Source organism: Nicotiana tabacum, chromosome 4, assembly GCF_000715075.1.
Source record: "Nicotiana tabacum cultivar K326 chromosome 4, ASM71507v2, whole genome shotgun sequence".
Taxonomy (NCBI): Eukaryota; Viridiplantae; Streptophyta; class Magnoliopsida; order Solanales; family Solanaceae; genus Nicotiana; species Nicotiana tabacum.
In genome coordinates, this window is record NC_134083.1 from 40,944,593 (window position 1) to 40,964,270 (window position 19,678).

At 36.7% G+C, this 19,678-nt stretch overlaps 1 long non-coding RNA gene across 3 annotated transcripts; it reads left to right on the forward strand.

The window, feature by feature from the left end:
- The first annotated feature begins 4,986 nt into the window (after window positions 1-4,986).
- Window positions 4,987-18,988, forward strand: LOC107794945 (uncharacterized). 3 transcript variants are annotated; one of them, XR_012708642.1, is made up of 11 exons: window positions 4,987-5,095; window positions 5,182-5,272; window positions 5,374-5,481; window positions 5,571-5,690; window positions 5,770-7,928; window positions 8,272-8,339; window positions 17,129-17,513; window positions 17,618-17,752; window positions 17,859-18,087; window positions 18,171-18,259; window positions 18,354-18,988. It is a non-coding gene; the product is annotated as an uncharacterized LOC107794945 (long non-coding RNA). The 3 variants fall into 3 exon arrangements; XR_012708641.1 differs by having other exon boundaries at window positions 17,129-17,188; XR_001650015.2 differs by having other exon boundaries at window positions 17,129-17,752.
- Window positions 18,989-19,678: the final 690 nt, after the last annotated feature.

Sequence of the window (19,678 nt, forward strand, 5' to 3'; positions counted from 1 at the left end):
AGTAAGTAGAAACATATCGAATATTGGCTGTAAAAAGAATGAAATACAAACCAAATTGAATGGAAAACGATATACGAACAAGCAAGACAGATCAATGTATAAAGCCCAAAAAAGGATAATCTCTCTATGAATATCAATAATCTTTTCAATATGGTAGTGTGTAGATGTTTTGGTCTCCCTTCTACAGAAATGATAGCCACTCTTCTTATAGTGGAGGGATCTACTTTGAATATAATTAACAATACATAGTGGGGATCCCATGATAGATTAATTAATTAGTTTTTTCTTAATTCCCGTTGAGATTTTTTCCCTTAGTGCGGCTATAATGGCTCTTGTCTCTTAGATCGATCTTGGCCGGACCTAGTAGTGGTCGATCTCTAGGTTTCGAGCTCGATATTCACTCAGGCTAGGAATTGACTCGAGCTCGATATTAATTCGGGCTCGGTATTGACTCGGGTCTGATATTGACTTGGGCTCAGAATTGACTCGAGCCCTGGCTCTTGAGCTCGATAACACTTCTTCATATCATAGCTCGATATTGACTTCGATTTCAGTATTTATCGGTCCCTAAATCCTGATTAATTATATGAAGGTCGAAACCGGTTTTGACCGTATACAATGATGATACCTCAACTGGATATGGTTCGATCTTGCATTAAACACTAGATTCTTGGCAAGATGAATTACACTCGGGCTATCACTGAAATATTCATAATTGTCTTGCTCTTTACCTAGCTCTTTAAGAAAATTCTTGAGCCAAGTCATCTCTTTTCCAACTTCTGAGATTGCCATGTACTCTGCTTCAGTGGTAGATAGAGCAACACTTTTCTGAAGTCTAGACATCCAGCTAACAGCAATACCACCCAAGGTGAATACGTAGCATGTGGTAGTTTTTCGACTATCCAGATCGCCGCCTAAATTGCATCAGCAAAACCTTGTAAGATAATATTGCTCCTTTTAAAACAAAGTGTCATACCTGAGGTGCCTTTAAGATATCGTAATATCCATTTTACACCTTCCCAATGCTCCTTTCCTGGATTTGACATGTATCTACTGACAACTCCAATTGCATGGGCTATGTGAGGTCTAGTGCAAACCATAGTATACATCAAACTTCCTACTGCTTAAGCATATGGAACTTTGGACATGTACTTCCTTTCTTCATCTGTCTTAGGTGATTGGTCCTTCGACAGATTAAGATGGCTTCCGAGTGGAGTGCTTCTGGTCTTTGCATCATGAAGGTTGAACCTGCTTAGTACCTTATGTATGTACTTTTCTTGAGATAATTTTAAGGTTCCTTCAGACCTGTTTCTGCTAATCCTCATCCCAAGCATTTGCTTAGCTGGTCCTAAGTCTTTCATTTCAAACTCCTCTGCCAGTTGTTGCTTAACCCTGTTGATCTCATTTATGCTAGATCCTGCAATTAGCATATCATCAACGTACATCAGTAAAATGATATAGGATTTATCAAAATTTTTGATATAACATCAATGGTCCATCTCACATCCTGTGAAACCATTATTATGCATGAATCCATCAAATTTCTTGTACCATTGTCGGGGTGCTTGTTTTAAACCATACAAACTCTTCTGCAACTTACACATAAGGTTTTGTTTACCAAAAATTTGAAAACCTTCAGGTTGCTTCATGTAGATGTGTACCATGCAAGAAAGTAGTTTTAACATCTAGCTGCTCCAAATGCAAATTTTCTGCAGCTACGATACTTAGCACCAACCTGATAGTAGTTAATTTGACTACATGAGAGAAGATCTCGGTGTAGTCAATCCCTTCATTCTGCTGAAAGCCTTTTACTACTAATCGTGCTTTGTATCTCTTCTTACCATCACGCTCTTCCTTAACCCTGTACACCCACTTGTTTTGCAATGCCTTATTTCCTTTTGGTAATTCTGTAAGTATCCATGTTGTATTCTTTTGAAGAGAATTCATCTCTTCTTTCATGACTAGCTTCCACTTATCAAAGCTTATCACCTGCATTGCTTCAACAAAATTCTCTGGTTCTCCAGCATCAGTCAGAAGTAAATAGTGGGGAGAGAGAGAGAGAGAGAGAGAGTTAACCTATCTGGAGCATTCGTGACTCTTTTAGATCTCATTAATGTAGGTTCAGGATTAACTGATCCCCGAATTTGATTCAAGTCCTGACTCCAGATCTGGTTCTCCATCTGATTCTATCTCTGGTTCTGGTTCTGGTTCTGATTCTGATTCTGATCCAGATTCGGCTTCTAGTTCGGCATCTTTAATTTTAGATCCAGTTGTAGTCTTTCTAGCCACTTCATTTTTTGAGATTTCTTCTAAGTCAATTATTTCAGATGTCTGCTACTGGTGCTGGTTGGTTCTACTTCAAGCTTGTCTTTGTACATCATATTTTCATCAAATGTGATATTTTTGTGTCTTAGGATCTTTCTATTCTGATCATCTCAAAATCGATAACCAAAATTATCATCACCATAGCCAATAAAGAAATATTTCTTGGCATTAGGATCAAGCTTATCTCTATCATTAGAGTTTACATGCGCATAAGCAACACAACTAAATATTTTCAGATGTGAGAGAGTTACCTCCTTTCCTGTCCATACCTCCTCATGAATTTTAAAATTCAGTGGTACAAAGGGTCCCCTATTTATGAGGTAAGTCGCCGTGTTAACAGCCTCAGCCGAAAAGTACTTCGGCAATCCAGAATGTATTCTCATACTTCTAGCCCGTTCATTCAGGGTTCTGCTCATCCTCTCAGCAACGCCATTTTGTTCTGGTGTTCGAGGAACTATCTTGATCATTCTGATACCATTCTTAGAGCAGAATGCTTTAAACTCTTGACTATCATATTCTCCTCCATTGTCAGACTTCAGACATTATAACTTATGACTTGTCTGATTTTCAACTTCACCTTTCCATCTTTTAAAGGTAACAAACACATTAGATTTATTTTTCAGAAAATAAACCCATACCTTTCTTGTGGAATTATCAATGAAGGTGACATAATAGTGTGAGCCTCCCAGAGAAGTTACAGATGCTGGTCCCCACACATCTGTATGCACTAGTTCCAGTTTCTCTTTCTTTGGTGTCCTTCCCACCTTTGAGAAATTAACTCTCTTTTGTTTCCCGTAAATGCATTCTTCGCACAAACCTAATTTAACATGCTATAGGTTTGGCAGCTTTTCTTTGGATGCCAATAACTTCATTCCCTTCTCACTCATATGCACGATCCTCCGGTGCCACAATGTTGTATCACGATCATGATCAATTGTTGTTATAGTATCTTGTTGTATTGTAGTTGCATATAGTGTTCCCTTCTTGAAGTCTCGTGCCACAACCAAATTTCCTTTGGTTATATTTCACGATCCGTTACCGAATGTTGTTGTATATCCTTCACTGTCAATTTGACCCATAGATATCAGATTTTTCTCGAGGCCAGGAATATGTCAGAAATTTTGCAATTTCCATAGCGTGCCTTATGAAGTCTTTATATGAACTTCACCTTTCCCGACAATGTCTAGAGATTCGCCGTCTGCTAGATAAACTTTTCCAAAGTTTCCAGCAATATAATTATGCAATAATTCTTTGCATGATGTAGAGTGAAAGGATGCACCTGAGTCGAGAATCCAAGATTCAACTGGACTGTCTGCACAACAAATTAGTGCATCACCGACTTGTTCAACAATTGCATTTGTTGAATTATCATCCTTGTATTGATCGTTCTTCTTCTTATTTGGCTCTCTACACTGACTATTGTAGTGGCCCTTTTTGTCGCAATTCCAACACATAATGTTTTTGTGATTTTTGAATTGCCCTCTTCTCCTTGACTTTGATCTGCCACGACTATGACTTTGTCCTCTTTGGATGTTTCTCCCCTGCTTTTGGTATTCAAGGCAGATCCTGGGGAGTCACTTGATTCTTTCCGGCGAATATCTTCGCTTAGAACCAAGTCGTTAAATATCATCCAATTTGAGTTTGGTACTTTCCGATGAACTGCCAACTGCAGTTACTGTTGCAGACTAACTCTCCGGTAGAGATGATAGTAGAATCAATGCCCTGATTTCGTCATCGAATGTTATATTGACATAACTCGACTGAGTTAATATTACATTAAACTCATTGATATGTTACGTGACAGATCCACCTTTTGTCATCTTTAAGTTGAACAATCGACGCATCAAATAGACTTTATTTGAAGCAGATGGCTTCTCGTACATATTTGATAACGCTTTCATCAGGCTTGCAGTGGTCTTGTCGTTAATGATGTTAAACATCACCTTTCGTGTTAGCGTCAAGCGAATCACACCAAGAGCTTGGCGATCTAATATATCCCAATTTATTTTGGCCATAGTCTCTGGTTTTACCTCGGGCAGAGGTAAGTGTAATTTTTTCTAGTACAAATAATCCTCTATTTGCATTTTTCAAAATCCAAAAATTTTACCATTGAACTTGTCAATCTTAACTTTCCCCTTCCAATGCCATTTTTCACAAAAAGATTTATGTGAATAATGCATGTGAATAGTAATGATGATCAATAGTGTCGCACTATTCTTGTAAATAGTACATGCACCAGTACCGTACTTTTCTACCAGAATCGCACCGTGCTCTGATACCAGTTGTTGGAAAACGTGTCCGGCTAATAGAAGGGAAAAATATTTGAAAGAGAAGCAATAAATTGTACAAGACAAGACAAGATAAGATTTATGTGGTTCGACAATTTTGCCTACTCCACGGCCACACAAAGAATAGCTCATAATTAATTGCAGAGAGAAAGAAGAAGTTGAGTGATGATTATCAAATGAAAATGCATACCCCTTTTATAGGCATTTGAATGCCCTGCCGATTTAAGCGCTTACATCATACGAATGCCGATGTAAGCACATACATCATAAGAATGCCAATGTAAATGCTTGCATCATAAGTTCATCTCTTTTTGATTTTTCTTTCTTTTGTTTTGTCCACTTTTCTTTCTTTCACGTACAACTTCAGGTTTGCTACTATCAAAAACAAATTTTGTTTATCACTTGTAATGCTCAAATTTTGGTGTCTTGGGATTATGTTTGAAAAGCACAAGGGTACATTCAGTCACATCGAGAACAAAAAGGTAACAAGAATTAGAAGATAATTAGTAAGCTTTGTTAATTTAGTTAAAGGGCTTTCAGCTGAACTTGTTTTCTGTTCTAAATTCAGATTCTGACCCGCTTAGATTGGTTTGGATGGTGCACTTGGGATGTTTCTATAAAGAAGTTAATCCAACTGGTATCAAAGCGGGTCTTCAAAGGTTTGATTATTCACTGCGCTTATGAAATATCTCGCTCTTCAAATGGAATATGCTGCAAATTTTCCTCTCTCAGTAATATAATTTTGATTCTGTTTTTGAAGTTTCTTAGAAGGAGGATGTTCACCAAAATTCTTAATCATAGATGATGGATGGCAAGATATAGTCAATGGATTTTAAAAAGAAGGCGAACCACTTACTGAAGAAATACAGTATGTTCTTTTCTATTCTCAGTTCTTGAAAAACCTTCAAGCTTCTTGAATGAGCAAAAAGTACTCAATGCCTATTTCTTTATTTATAGGTTTGCCACTAGATTAGCTGATATTAACGAAAATAGCAAATTCAAGAGCTTAGATTTAGATGGCTCGTGCACAAATCTCAAAGAGCTCGTTGATACCATCAAACAGAAATATGGCCTGAAGTAAGATCTAAAACTGAATGTAATTTTAATTTTTGTCAATTTTATGCTTTCTAACTAGTGAACTTACTGATTAATACAGATACGTCTATATGTGGCATGCTTTAGCTGGTTACTGAGGAGTTCTTCCTACATCCGAAACTTTGAAAAAATACAATCCCAAGATCGCGTATCCGGTTCAATCCCCTAGAAACTTAGGAAATATTAGAGATATTGCCTTGGACAGCTTAGAGAAATATGGAGTTGGAGTAATAGATGCTCAAAAAATCTATGATTTCTATAATGATCTCCACAATTATCTTGCTAGTTGTGGAGTTGACGGCGTCAAGGTTGATGTCCAAAACTTGATGGAAACATTGGGTTCTGTATTTGGTGGACGGGTGTCACTTACTAAGAAGTATCATGAAGCTCTTGATGAATCTATTGAGAGGAACTTCAAAGACAATAACCTGATTTGTTGCATGTCTCATAATTCAGACTCTATTTACAGATTTATCTTCTATCCGACCTATCTCATTTTCAAATTTCATCAGCACCAAATTATGTCTTGACTGTTTTAGTGTATTTTCAGTTCAAAGAAGAGTGCAACAGCTAGAGCATCAGAAGATTTCATGTCTAATGAGCCGACCTTCTAGACCTTACATGTTACAATAGTGGCTTATAATAGTCTTCCACTCGGGGAAATAGTAGTGCCAGACTGGGACATGCTCCACGTAAAAATTCCCGTGTTAATACCATTTACGTCATATACAGCTGGAATTTATAAAAATTGAAGTAGAGTTCTCTGAAATGCTAATACTTGCTCTTTCATGTTGTAGAGCAATCACAACACTGCTGAGTTCCACAGTGCAGCAAGAGCATTAGTGTAACGACCCGACTTGTCGTTTTAAGAATTAACGCCCCGTTCAACGAATTAAGATTTTGAGCAGCTTCGTATTATGTGTATTGACTTGCATGCGTGGTTGAATTCAGTTACCGGATGATTCGGGGTAATTTAGGACACTCGATCCCTAAAATGGAAGCTTAAGTCTTGGGATTTTGACCATAGTCGGGAATGTGTGAAGATGACTCCGGAATGGAGTTCCGTCGGTTCCGTTAGCTCTGTTGGGTGATTTTGGACTTAGGAGCGTATTCGAAAAATTATTTGGAGGTCCGCAGTGGAATTAAGCTTGAAATGGCAAAGGTCGAATTTTTGGAAAGTTTGACCGGGGTTGACTTTTTGATATCGGGGTCGGAATCCGATTCTGGAAATTTGAATAGTTTCGTTATGTCAGTTATGACTTATGTGCAAAATTTGAAGTCATTCCGGATTGATTTGATGTATTTTGGCACAAGATATAGAATTTGAAAGTTCAAAGTTTATAGATTTTGATATGAGGTGTGATTCGTCGTTTTGATGTTGTTCGATGTGATTTGAGGTCTCGAGCAGGTCCATGTTATGTTATGGGACTAGATGGTGTGATTGGATAGGGTCCCAAGGGACTCGGCTGAGTTTCGGGGTGGTTTCGGACCATTTCTAGGCCATTTATAGCTGCTGGTGTTTAGCTACAGTAGTGTGCTATGCGATCGCGTAGAATTGGCCGGGATCGCGAAGCACAAAATGTGGGAAAATGGCCGGTGAATCGCAATCGCGAAAGGCCTTTCGTGATCGCGTAGAGAAACTTTTCTGCTGCACTAACCCGACTTTGGAAACTTATATCTCGCAATCTATAAGGAATTTAGAGATGATCCAAAAATAAAAGTTGTAGCCCTTTGTGTCTAGTTTTCAGAAATTTAAACTATTTGTAATTTGGAGGTGTGTACAAAAGTTGATGGTGGATACACTACAGGCTGTCCTGGAAGAGTTTGGAAATCTCTGCTACATAGGGCTAAATTTGGAAGCTTATATCTCAAAATCTATAAAGAATTGGGAGATGAGAAACAAATGAAAGTTATAGCCCTTGGAATCTAGTTTTCAGAAAGTTAAACCATGCATCATTTAGAGTTTTGTACAAAATGTTATGACCATTATACTAGAGGCTGTCTGGAAGAGTTGGGAAGTTTGTTCTTCGCAATCGCGATTGGTTTTCCGCAATCGCGAAGAGCAATTTTGGGGCTGAAAAATTTTGTGCTCCGTGATTGCGAAGAGTAAATACCTGGGCAGTAGCTATATTTTGAGATTTCGGCCATTTTAAACATATTTGGAGCTATGGAGCTCGAATTGAAGCGATTTTTGAGGCGATTTTCACCATATGGATTAGGGTAAGTATTCTATATCCCAAAGTGTTTATATTTCATGAATCTATGATTATATTCATCGTTTAATTCAGATTTTAATGGAAGAAATCAGGACTTTTGTAAAATCTTCCAAAAACGAAAATTTAAGATTTGGAGGTCGAGTTGTTATTGGAATTCGATAAAATTGGTATGGTTGAACTCGTATCGGAATGGGTGTTTGGATTTCATGAAAATTATGTCGGGTTACGAGGGGTGGGCCCCGCGTTGACTTTTGTTGACTTTTTGGAATAAATTTTTAAGTCGATGTATTATTATCCAGAATTATTTTCGATGAATTTTAATGAAGTTATATAATTAATTTGGATAGATTTGAGCGATCCGAAGGTCAATTCAAGCAAGAAGGTGATTTTGGAATATCGGCATAACTTCAAAAAGGTAAGTGTCTTGCCTAACCTCGAGTAGGGGAAATACCCCTTAGATATTGAGTATTATGTGCAAATTGTGTAATTGAAAACCATGTACGCGAGGTGACGAGTACGTACTTGGTTTATATGTGCAAATTTCGTTGATTAAAATCCTTAAACAACCTTAGGTATTAAATTGAAAATTATTGACACTTATTAAATCCTCTATTTGTCATGCCTAGATCCTTGTTTGTTGAAATTATTTTATGCGATGATTTGGTGTGATTGCCATCTTGATTTTATGTGAAATATTATTTTATTGAGTGTTCACATCCGGATATTTTTGTTAAGAATTTGTGCACATTATGGTCGAGCCATGGGCTCCTTATTGTGAAAAATAATGTATTGTTGATATATGTGGCAAGTTATAATATTTGGGCACTTGATGTGCAATTTATGATATGTTATAATATTTGAGCACTTCATGTGCAATTTATGATATGTTGTAAGATTTGAGCACTTGATGTGCAATTTGTGAAATATTGTAATATTTGGGCACTTGAGGTGCAAGTTGTATTATGCTGTGATATTTGGGCACTTGAGGTGCGATTTGTGAAATATTGTGATATTGATACGCATGCGGTGAGATAAGGGTAGATTAAAATACGTGGCTAGTAGGGAAACTACTAGAAGTCATGTGGTGATATAAGGCCAGGGTATTGAAACGCATGCGGTGAGATACAGGTGATTTGAAATGCGTGGCTAGTAGGGGAACTACTAGAAGTCATGCAGTGTGATAAGGATGGCTAAAACGCGGGATGTTATTTCGAGAAAAATATTTTCGTTAAAAATTAAATGTGAAGGCTCCCGCGGTGATATAAAAAAATGAGATATTGTGAATTTATTTATGATTTGGGACTACGAGGCGGTACCTCGGGAGTGCCCTGTTGATATTTCTTTATTTATGTTCTTGTCTTGGGTGATTTTGTTTCATTTAATATGTAAATTTTTGTCTTCTTCCGTGATCTACTAGTTGACTTTATTATTATGTATTTTGTGCTCCTAGTTGTATTGTGTTGGCTTTGGCTTTTTAGCACGAGACTTTGAAGAAGTATATTTCTGATTTTTCTTACTGATTTTTGATGATTGAGTTAATTTAAATAAAAGAAATTATTATTATGTTTTAAATAGTTTTACAACCAAACCAGTAGTTTATCAGATGCTTTCATTTAAATGCAATGTTATTTTCTTCACCCAAATGATTTCTAAAAATAAATTCAATTCTATGTTGATTTCTTACTTGATTTAAAAATTCTAAACTCACTTTAATGGAAATAAATTGATCATGTGGATCTTATATACATTGAGGATATTGGCATGTGAATTATTCGTGCAGTTATGATATGAAATGAGGGCACGGGGTGCCGAGAAATTATGATGATTTAATTATGGGCACGAAGTGCCGTGGAGATATGAAAATGGGCTGAGACCCGTATTTTTATGATTATGAAATGAGGTGTCACATGGTGACTTTTTAATTGAAGAACTATATTCAAAATATTTATTTGGAAGGATTTTTATTTTGAAAGTATTACATGAAAGAATTATATTTGAAAGATATTTATTTGAGAAAAAATATATTTGAAAGAGAGTAATTTGGTAGAATTATATGTGAAGGTTATTTATTTGAAGAATTTGATATAATTGGGTGTACTTGTATTTTTTATTTGTTGAACGATATTAAATTGTGTTTGTTGTCTTGCTGTGCATATCACTGGTTATTTTATGATATCCTTATTGTTATCTGTTTCCTACTATCTTGTATATTATATTGCACAGGCTATTAGACTAGTGAATGTCTTGACTGTACCTCGTCTCTACTCCACTGAGGTTAGTCTTGATACTTAATGGGTACCGACCGTGGTGTACTCATACTACACTTCTGCATATTTTTGTGCAGAGCCAGGTATTGGAGATATCGGACTTGAGCAGAATTAAAGCGGGACCGTAAGGATTTAAGGTAGAGCTGTTTGGTCGTCGTAGTCCCTTGGAGTCTTTTTATTTCATTGTACTGTTTATTTTTAATCAAACAGTATTATATATTCGGTCCTCGTGATCATTCCATGTATTCTGTTAGAGTTCGTGACTCGGTACTACCAGTCTTGGGAGGTTGTATATTCATATTTATTCCGTTGTTAGTTTTGGTTACTTATTTAATTAAAACAAATGGCTTCAAAATATAATAGAAATCAGCTTACCTAGTCTTAGAGACTATGTGCCATCACGACGCCTGTGGTGGGATTTTAGGTCATGACAAGTTGGTATCAAAGCTCTAGGTTCATAGGTTCTACGAGTCACGAACGAGTTTAGTAGAGTCTTATGGATCGGTATGGAGATGTCTGTACTTATCTTCGATAGGCTACAAAGCTAGTAGGAAAAATTCACTTCTTTCATTCCTTATCGTGCGGCATTTATTCAACTTGAAGCATATATCTTATGTTCTTTTTCATCCACTCGTATATGAAATTGCGCACTCGGTATCAACTATGCGCCAACGGCTTTTGATACTACAGAGGGGTTATAAGGGCGCCAGGGTTTTTCAACCGTTGTTACAACGTGTCATCCAGATCGAGGATGCGGAAGTATTTAGAGATTACTCAGTTGTGCACATAGGGGTGCAGCAGGTTCTGACATCCGGTTAATAAGTATGATCTCAAAAAGGTTTAATTAATTGCCTAATCATCACAATTGTGGTAGGGTCACGAGGTGGATGTAGATCTGAAATAGTTGGTGGTATTAGAGACTATGTAGTTCGTATGGGATTTCTATTTAGAGAAGGGTACATACGCAACCAAGGCACTGGAGGAAGCGAGTTTAACTGTCATGAGGATGACATGCGCCAAATAAACGGCTTGAGGTGTCTTATGACCGGTGTCCTACGAGCGATGAAGGTTAGTATCGTGGATCATCGGAATGTATCCTGTGGCTTCGCGCCAAGTGAGGGGAGTCCACTATCAACGATCAGATTGCGGGGTCATATGCTATATCAGTTGGGACCTGAGATGTATTTATGTGGTATTTTAAGGTTCTTCAAAACTTGTATATGATTAAGAGGTGAGATTGTATAGGATGATGCTGGAGCTTACGGTATTTCTGTGTCCTTAATAATTCTACATGTTAGTACCAGCGGGGTCACAAAAATAATTTCAGAATATTCGAGGTCCTACAGTAAGTTCTTGCAATGCACCACCGACACAGGATTCCTGTAATGGTTATTTCAATTATGCGGCACATACTCAGTGCGAGAAGCCGAACCCGCAGAGGGGTTGTTATGAGTGTGGTGACACTAGGTACATTATGAGAGATTGTCCCAGACTTGGGAGGGGTGGATTTCATCAGAGTACTTCAGCTACAAGTTTTATTCCACTTAATACTTCATATGCACCGTCAGCTAGAGATGAAGGACAGGCGGGTAGTGGGCACCTAAGAGGTGGAGGCCCGATCCATTGATATAATCACTATGATTTGGCTGAGGCCGATACACTATATGGTGTCGTTACAAGTACGATCCTGATTTTGTTATAAAAGGATATTTTCCTTTAATTTGATTCGGTTCTAAATATTGAGGTGAGTCCTCATATTATGCTCCGCTTATGGGTGAGTTTTGTAAATTTGTGACCCATTTATACATTTATCCCTGTTGGGAGATTTGAAGATGTGAGTCTGTGTTTGTCATTTTATTTTTGTACACCATTGAGGGCTCTAAGTCCAAAAGTAATTAATATTATTCATTACAGTGGGTTTAATGTGTTTCGAAATGATCGATTCCAATTATTATGAATTATATGCCCTACCGGTATGAGGGTTCATTATGTGTTGTGAAAACTATTTACGAAATTTATTGAAAAGAATAAAGAAAGAAAATTGAAAATTTCAGTTGGCACAATGTGCAAAATACTTGGGATACGGAGTTGAGGACGAGATCCTCGCATTTTTATATAATGTAAAATATTTAAATCGGGCTACAAGCCGCGGTAGGAGTATATAAGGACGAGGTCCTTGTGGTGAAATACTTATGAGTTCAAATTCTCCCTTTTGTGAAGTTTAAATTGTACTATAGTATTAATAAGGAGTCATGCCTGATAGGCTTATGTGATAATTCTTTTATGTGTTTATGTGTCATAATTGTGCTCTAATTATTGGGTTTTAGCCTACGAGGTGAGTGCCAGGGTGGCGTTAAATATAACTCGTTAATTCGGGTAAATAATTATGAGGTATTCATGCCTCGCATTTGCTGTTAGTGTTACGAGAAGTTGAAATGAGATTTTGGTTAATATGAGGTTAATTGGCGATGTTGTAATCGATTATGAACAACTATTAAGACCAGATATGTGGTGATGGAAATACATATGATGTACTTCATGTCATGATATCATTATAATAGTGCAATGCTTGTAATGCTGAGATTAGTGTTATTGATATATACCTTGTGGTGTTTTATTAGTTTGTGGATGTGTTGTTAGGAGTTGTTTTGGTGTTACTCCGGCAGGTGGATATGCCCATTTACAGGGGAACTCTGCCGAAATTTCTGAAAAATAAAATAATAAAAATTTTGAGAGTTAGAAAAATTTGAGAGATTGTTATGTGCAAAAAAAAAAATATATATATGTTATGTATTTGAGGGAGAATGATCCTAAGCGGGGGAGAATGTAACACCCCGGAGTACTTCAACACTATCAAGAAAGTTGATGTGTGAGTAGGCACGAGTTGCTATAGTCAGTTGAGACTAATATAGTGCGTCGAAGTGAAAATCAGGCATTTTGAAAATGATTGGAGAGTTAAGGATTTTGCTTTAAAGCTTATAAGAATGGAGAAAAGAAATAATCTCAATTGAGATGGTGTTGTCGGACCCGTGTTAAATTGCGGGAATGTAGAATCACCCATAAGTATGTGTGTAAGAATACACTCAGTAATTCAAAGTCCTCAGAAAGATTCTTAGCACGTTCGAGGACGAACGTTTGTTTAAGAGGTGGAGAATATAATAACCCGACTTGTCATTTTAAGAATTAACGCCCCGTTCAATGACTTAAGGTCTTTAGCATCTTCGTATTATGTGTATTGACTTGCGTGCATGGTTGAATTCAGTTACCGGATGATTCAGGGTGATTTAGGATGTTCGGTCCCTAAAACGGAAGCTTAAGTCTTAGGATTTTAACCATAGTCGAAAATGTGTGAAGACGACTCCGGAATAGAGTTCTGTCGGTTCCGTTAGCTCCGTTGGGTGATTTTGGATTTAGGAACGTGTCTGAAAAATTATTTGGAGGACCGTAGTGGAATTAAACTTGAAATGGGAAAAGTCAAATTTTTGAAAAGTTTGACCGGGGGGTTGAATTTTTGATATCGGGGTCGGAATCCGGTTCTGGAAATTTGAATAGCTTCGTTATGTCAATTATGACTTGTGTGCAAAATTTGAAGTCATTCCGGATTGATTTGATGTGTTTCGGCACAAGATATAGAATTTGAAAGTTCAAAGTTCATAGATTTTGATTTGAGGTGTGATTCATCGTTTTGATGTTGTTCGATGTGATTTGAGGCCTCAAGCAGGTCTGTGGTATGTTATGGGATTGGATGGTGTGATTGGACGGGGTCCCGAGGGGCTCGGGTGAGTTTCAGGGTGCTTTCGGACCATTTCTAGGCCATTTATAGCTGCTGGTTTTTGGCTACAGCAGTGTGCTATGAGATCGTGTGGAATTGGCCGTGATCGCGAAGCACAAAATGGGGGAAAATGGCCAGTGAATCGCGATCGCGGAAGGCCTTTCGCGATCGCGTAAAGGACATTTTCTGCTGAACTAACCCGACTTTGAAATCTTATATCTCGCAATCGATAAAGAATTTGGAGATGATCCAAAAATAAAAGTTGTAGCGCTTTGTGTCTAATTTTAAGAAAGGTAAACTATTGGTAATTTGGAGGTGTATACAAAAAGGTATAGTGGATACACCACAGGCTGTCCGAGAAGAGTTGGGAAATTTTTGCTGCATAGGGCTGAGTTTGGAAGCTTATATCTTAAATTCTATAAGGAATTGGAGATGAGAAAAAAATGAAAGTTATAACCCTTGGAATCTAGTTTTCAGAAAGTTAAACCATGTATTATTTGGAGTTTTTGACAAAAGGTTATGACCGTTATACTAGAGGCTGTCTGGAAGAGTTGGGAAGTTTGTTCTTCGCGATCGTCATTGGTTTTCTGCAATCGCGAAGAGAAATTTTGGGGCTGAAAATTTTTGTGCTTCGCGATCGCGAATCATTTTCCGCGATTGCGAAGAGTAAATACTTGGGCAGTAGCTATATTTCGAGGTTTGAGCCATTTTTAACATATTTGGAGCTATGGAGCTCGGATTGAAGCGATTTTTGAGGCGATTTTCACCATATGGATTGGAGTAAGTGTTCTATATCCTAAAGTGTTTATATTTCATGAATCTATGATTATATTCATCGTTTAATTCGGATTTTAATGGAAGAAATCAAGATTTTTGTAAAATCTTCCAAAAACGAAAATTTAAGATTTGGAGGTCGAGTTGTTATTGGAATTCAATAAAATTGGTATGGTTGAACTCGTATCGGAATGGGTGTTCGGATTTCATGAAAATTATGTCGGGTTCCGAGGGACGGGTCCTGCATTGACTTTTGTTGACTTTTTGAAATAAATTTTTAAGTCGGCGTATTATTATCCAGAATTATTTCCGATGAATTTTAATGAAGTTATACAATTAATTTGGATAGATTTGAGCGGTCCGAAAGTAAATTCAAGCAAGAAGGTGATTTTGGAGTATCGGCATAACTTCAAAAAGGTAAGTGTCTTGCCTAACCTTGAGTGGGAGAAATACCCCTTAGGCATTGAGTATTATGCGCAAATTGTGTAATTGAAAACCATGTACGTGAGGTGACGAGTGCGCACTTAGTTTATATGTGCAAATTTCGTTGATTAAAATCCTTAAACGCCCTTAGGTATTAAATTGAAAATTATTAACACTTATTAAATCCTCTATTTGTCATGCCTAGATCCTTGTTTGTTGAATTATTTTATACGATGATTTGGTGTGATTGCCACCTTGATTTTATGTGAAATATTATTTTATTGAGTGTTCACTATTCCAGATATTTTTGTTAAGATATTGTGCACATTATGGTCGAGCCATGGGCTCCTTATTGTGAAAAATAATGTATTGTTGATTTATGTGGCAAGTTATAATATTTGGGCACTTGATGTGCAATTTGTGATATGTTATAAAATTTGAGCACTTGATGTGCAATTTGTGATATGTTGTAAGATTTGAGCACTTGATGTGCAATCTGTGATTTGTTGTAAGATTTGAGCACTTGATGTGCAATTTGTGAAATATTGTAATATTTGGGCAATTGAGATGCAAGTTGTATTATGCTGTGATATTTGGGCACTTGAGGTGCGATTTGTGAAATATTGTGATATTGATACGCATGCGGTGAGATAAGGGTGGTTTGAAACGCGTGGCTAGTATGGGAACTACTAGAAGTCATGCGGTGATATAAGGTCAGGGTGTTGAAATGCATGCGGTGAGATACAGGTGGTTTGAAACGTGTGGCTAGTAAGGAAACTACTAGAAGTCATGCGGTGTGATAAGGATGGCTAAAACGCGGGATGCTATTTCGAAAAAAAATAATTTCTTTAAAATTAAATATGAAGGCTCCCGCGTTAATATAAGAAATGAGATATTGTGAATTTATTTATGATTTGGAACTACGAGGCGGTACCTCGGTAGTGCCCTGTTGATATTTCTTTATTTATGTTCTTGCCTTGGGTGATTTTGTTTCATTTAATATGTAAATTCGTGTGTTCTTCCGTGATGTACTAGTTGACTTTATTATTATGTGTTTTGTGCTCCTAGTTGTATTGTGTTGGCTTTGGCTTTTTAGCATGAGACTCTGAAGAAGTATATTTCTGTTTTTTCTTACTGATTTCCGATGATTAAGTTGATTTAAATAAAAGAAATTATTATTATGTTTTAAATTAAATAGTTTTACAACCAAACCAGTAGTTTATCAGATGCTTTAATTTAAGTGCAATGTTATTTTCTTCACCCAAATAATTTCTAAAAATAAATTCAATTCTTTGTTGATTTCTTACTTGATTTAAAAATTCTAAACTCACTTTAATGGAAATAAATTGATCATGTCGATCTTATATACATTGAGGATATTGACATGTGAATTGTTCGTGCAATTATGATATGAAATGAGGGCACGAGGTGCCGGAAAAATATGATGATTTAATAATGGGCACGAGGTGCCGTGGAGATATGAAAATGGGCTGAGACCCGTATTTTTATGATTATGAAACAAGGTGTCACATGGTGACTTTTTAATTAAAGAATTATATTCAAAATATTTATTTGGAAGGATTTTTATTTAGAAAGTATTACACGAAAGAATTATATTTGAAAGATATTTATTTGAGAAAAATTATATTTGAAAGAGAGTAATTTGGTAGAATTATATGTGAATGATATTTATTTGAAGAATTTGATTTAATTGGGTGTACTTGTATTTATTATTTGTTGAACGATATTAAATGGTGTTTGTTGTCTTGTTGTGCATATCACTGGTTGTTTTATGATATCCTTATTGTTATCTTTTTCAGTATTATTTTGTATACTATATTGCACAGGCTATTAGACTAGTGAGTGTCTTGACTGTACCTCGTCTCTACTCCACTGATGTTAGTCTTGATACTTACTGGGTACCGACCGTGGGGTACTCATACTATACTTCTGCACATTTTTGTGCAGAGTCAGGTATTGGAGATATCGGACTTGAACAGAATTAAAGCGGGACCGTAAGGATTCAAGGTAGAGCTGTTTGGTCGTCACAGTCCCTTGGAGTCTTTTCATTTCATTGTATTGTTAATTTTTAATCAAACGGTATTATATATTCGGTCCTCGTGATCATTTCATGTATTCAGTTAGAGTTCGTGACTCAGTACTAACAGTTTTGGGAGGTTGTATATTCATATTTATTCCGCTGTTAGTTTTGGTTACTTATTTAATTCAAAAAAAAATGGCTTCAAAATATAATAGAAATCGGTTTACCTAGTCTTAGAGACTAGGTGCCATTACGACGCATGTGGTGGGATTTTGGGTCGTGACAATTAGGTGGCTGTGCAGTTTATGTGAGGTAAGTCACTTGGATGATTCTCATTAAGATGTCGAGGACAAGAAAATTAAAAGGCCTAATGCACTTCATTTAACTTTTGATATATCGACTATATTAAATTTCAGTGACAAGCCAGGGAAACATGACTTCAACATCCTCAAGAAACTAGTTTTACCTGATGGATCCATCTTAAGAGCAAGATATGCTGGTTGACCAACTCGAGATAGCTTATTTGTTGATCCAGTCATTGATGGGAAAAGGTAATTCTCATATTGTTAGTTACATCCATTGGTTTAGTTAAACAAAAGGCAAAACCTTGATCAAGTTTTTCTAATACAAAAACTAATCTTTTTCTACAATTAACAGCCTGCTGAAGATTTGGAATTTGAATAAGCGTACTGGGGTAATAGGCGTTTTCAACTGCCAAGGAGCTGGAAGTTGGCGACTGAAAGAAGCAACTCCAAATGCACACAACTCAACAGCAACAGAAAAAACACAATTTTTGGCCATCTTAGCCCTCTTGATGTTGAATTCCTTAAAGAAATTGCAGGACAAAACTTGAGTGTAGACTATGCAGTATATGCTTTTAATTCAAGCAAGTGCCTCATTTGCTTAATCATACCAGTAAACTGGTAGGCAAAACACAAATGCTGATGCTCAGGCTATTTTGATTTTCAGGATCTCTTTGCAAAGTACCAAACAGAAAAAGAATAAAGGTGTCTTTGGGTGTACTAAAATGTGAAATATTTACTATCTCACCGATCAAGGTAGTAACTGATAAAGCCACTTTCTTTGTTTCTTATTGCTCAATGTTTCTAAAGCAGCTCTGACATGAAATATTTGAATGTTATATACCAACAGGACTTGGGTGAAAATATTGAATTTGCTCCAATTGGTCTGATTGACATGTATAACTCAGGAGGAGCAATTGAAGATGTAATGTACAGTTCCGATGATCTTCCAGATCGTGCAGTAAACGTGAAAACAAGAGGATGTGGTCAGTTTGGAGCATATTCAAGCACAAAACCAAGTTCATGTAAAGTGGACATGAACGATAATGATTTCACCTACAATAAAGAAAAGGGACTATTGGTGATAAATCTGAAGGGTGATTGCCACACGAGAGATATTAAAGTGGTCTATTAAGATGAATGACCTTTGTACGTGAAGAAACTGAAGAGCTTTTCCACATAGTAGTGGAGAGAAGTTTTAGGAGGTTAACAAAGGGAATGTGTGCAAAATAATTGACTGCAACTTCTCTAGTTTAGTCCTGGAAATGATCTTGTTATCATGTTAAGAGTAATGCTGCACTTTTTCATCCTTGTGATCGATTGGCTGCTGGGATTGGTTTCTCTGCCAATTTAGCTTGTTATTTATTTGCAATTTAGCCAATTCAGTTGACTGTATGTAAGCAGATCATGTTAGCAGCATTCGTTGAGTTTTATTATAAGCTCTTCTGTAATTGTTTCACTGATATCAATACGATTCAATAACTTTTGGTTCTTCATTTTCATTCTTCTTACTATGTTCTTTTCGAGGTTCTTGATTCATCTTGTGACTGATCTTAATGTTGTATATTTTCCTCGAAAAACTTTCAATGCTGCAGCGCAAATGCTGGATCATTTTGTAAATGATTCAACGTGTTGCATTAAGTGGAACCTTGAGTTTCTCTTAGAAGAGGATAAAAGTAAGATATGTGTGACGATCCCAATTTTCCTCCGTAGGATGTCGTGACGGCATCTAGTATCTAAAACTAGGTAAGCCTAACAAACATGCGGAATAACTGAAATGATAATTTAAATCTCAAAAACATCAACAACTATATCAAATAAAATCTGTAACTCAACATGTACATCTCCCAAAACCCGGTGAGAATATAAGTCACAAGCTCTAGATACAGTATTGAACACTCCTATACGTCATTGTCTATAAAGATGTAAAGAAATAAGAAAAGAATAGGGTAGAAGAGGACTCCGAGGCCTGCGGACGCGGGCAGGTATACCTTGAAATCTCCAAAGACAAGTAGCTCAACATGCTAATACCGAGGCTGATAGGATGTATCTAGATCTGCACAAAACATGTGCAGAAACGTAATATGAGTACACCACAACGGTACCCAATGAGTGCCAAGCCTAACCTCGATAGAGTAGTGACGAGGTCAGGTCGAGGCCCTATTGGAGATAATA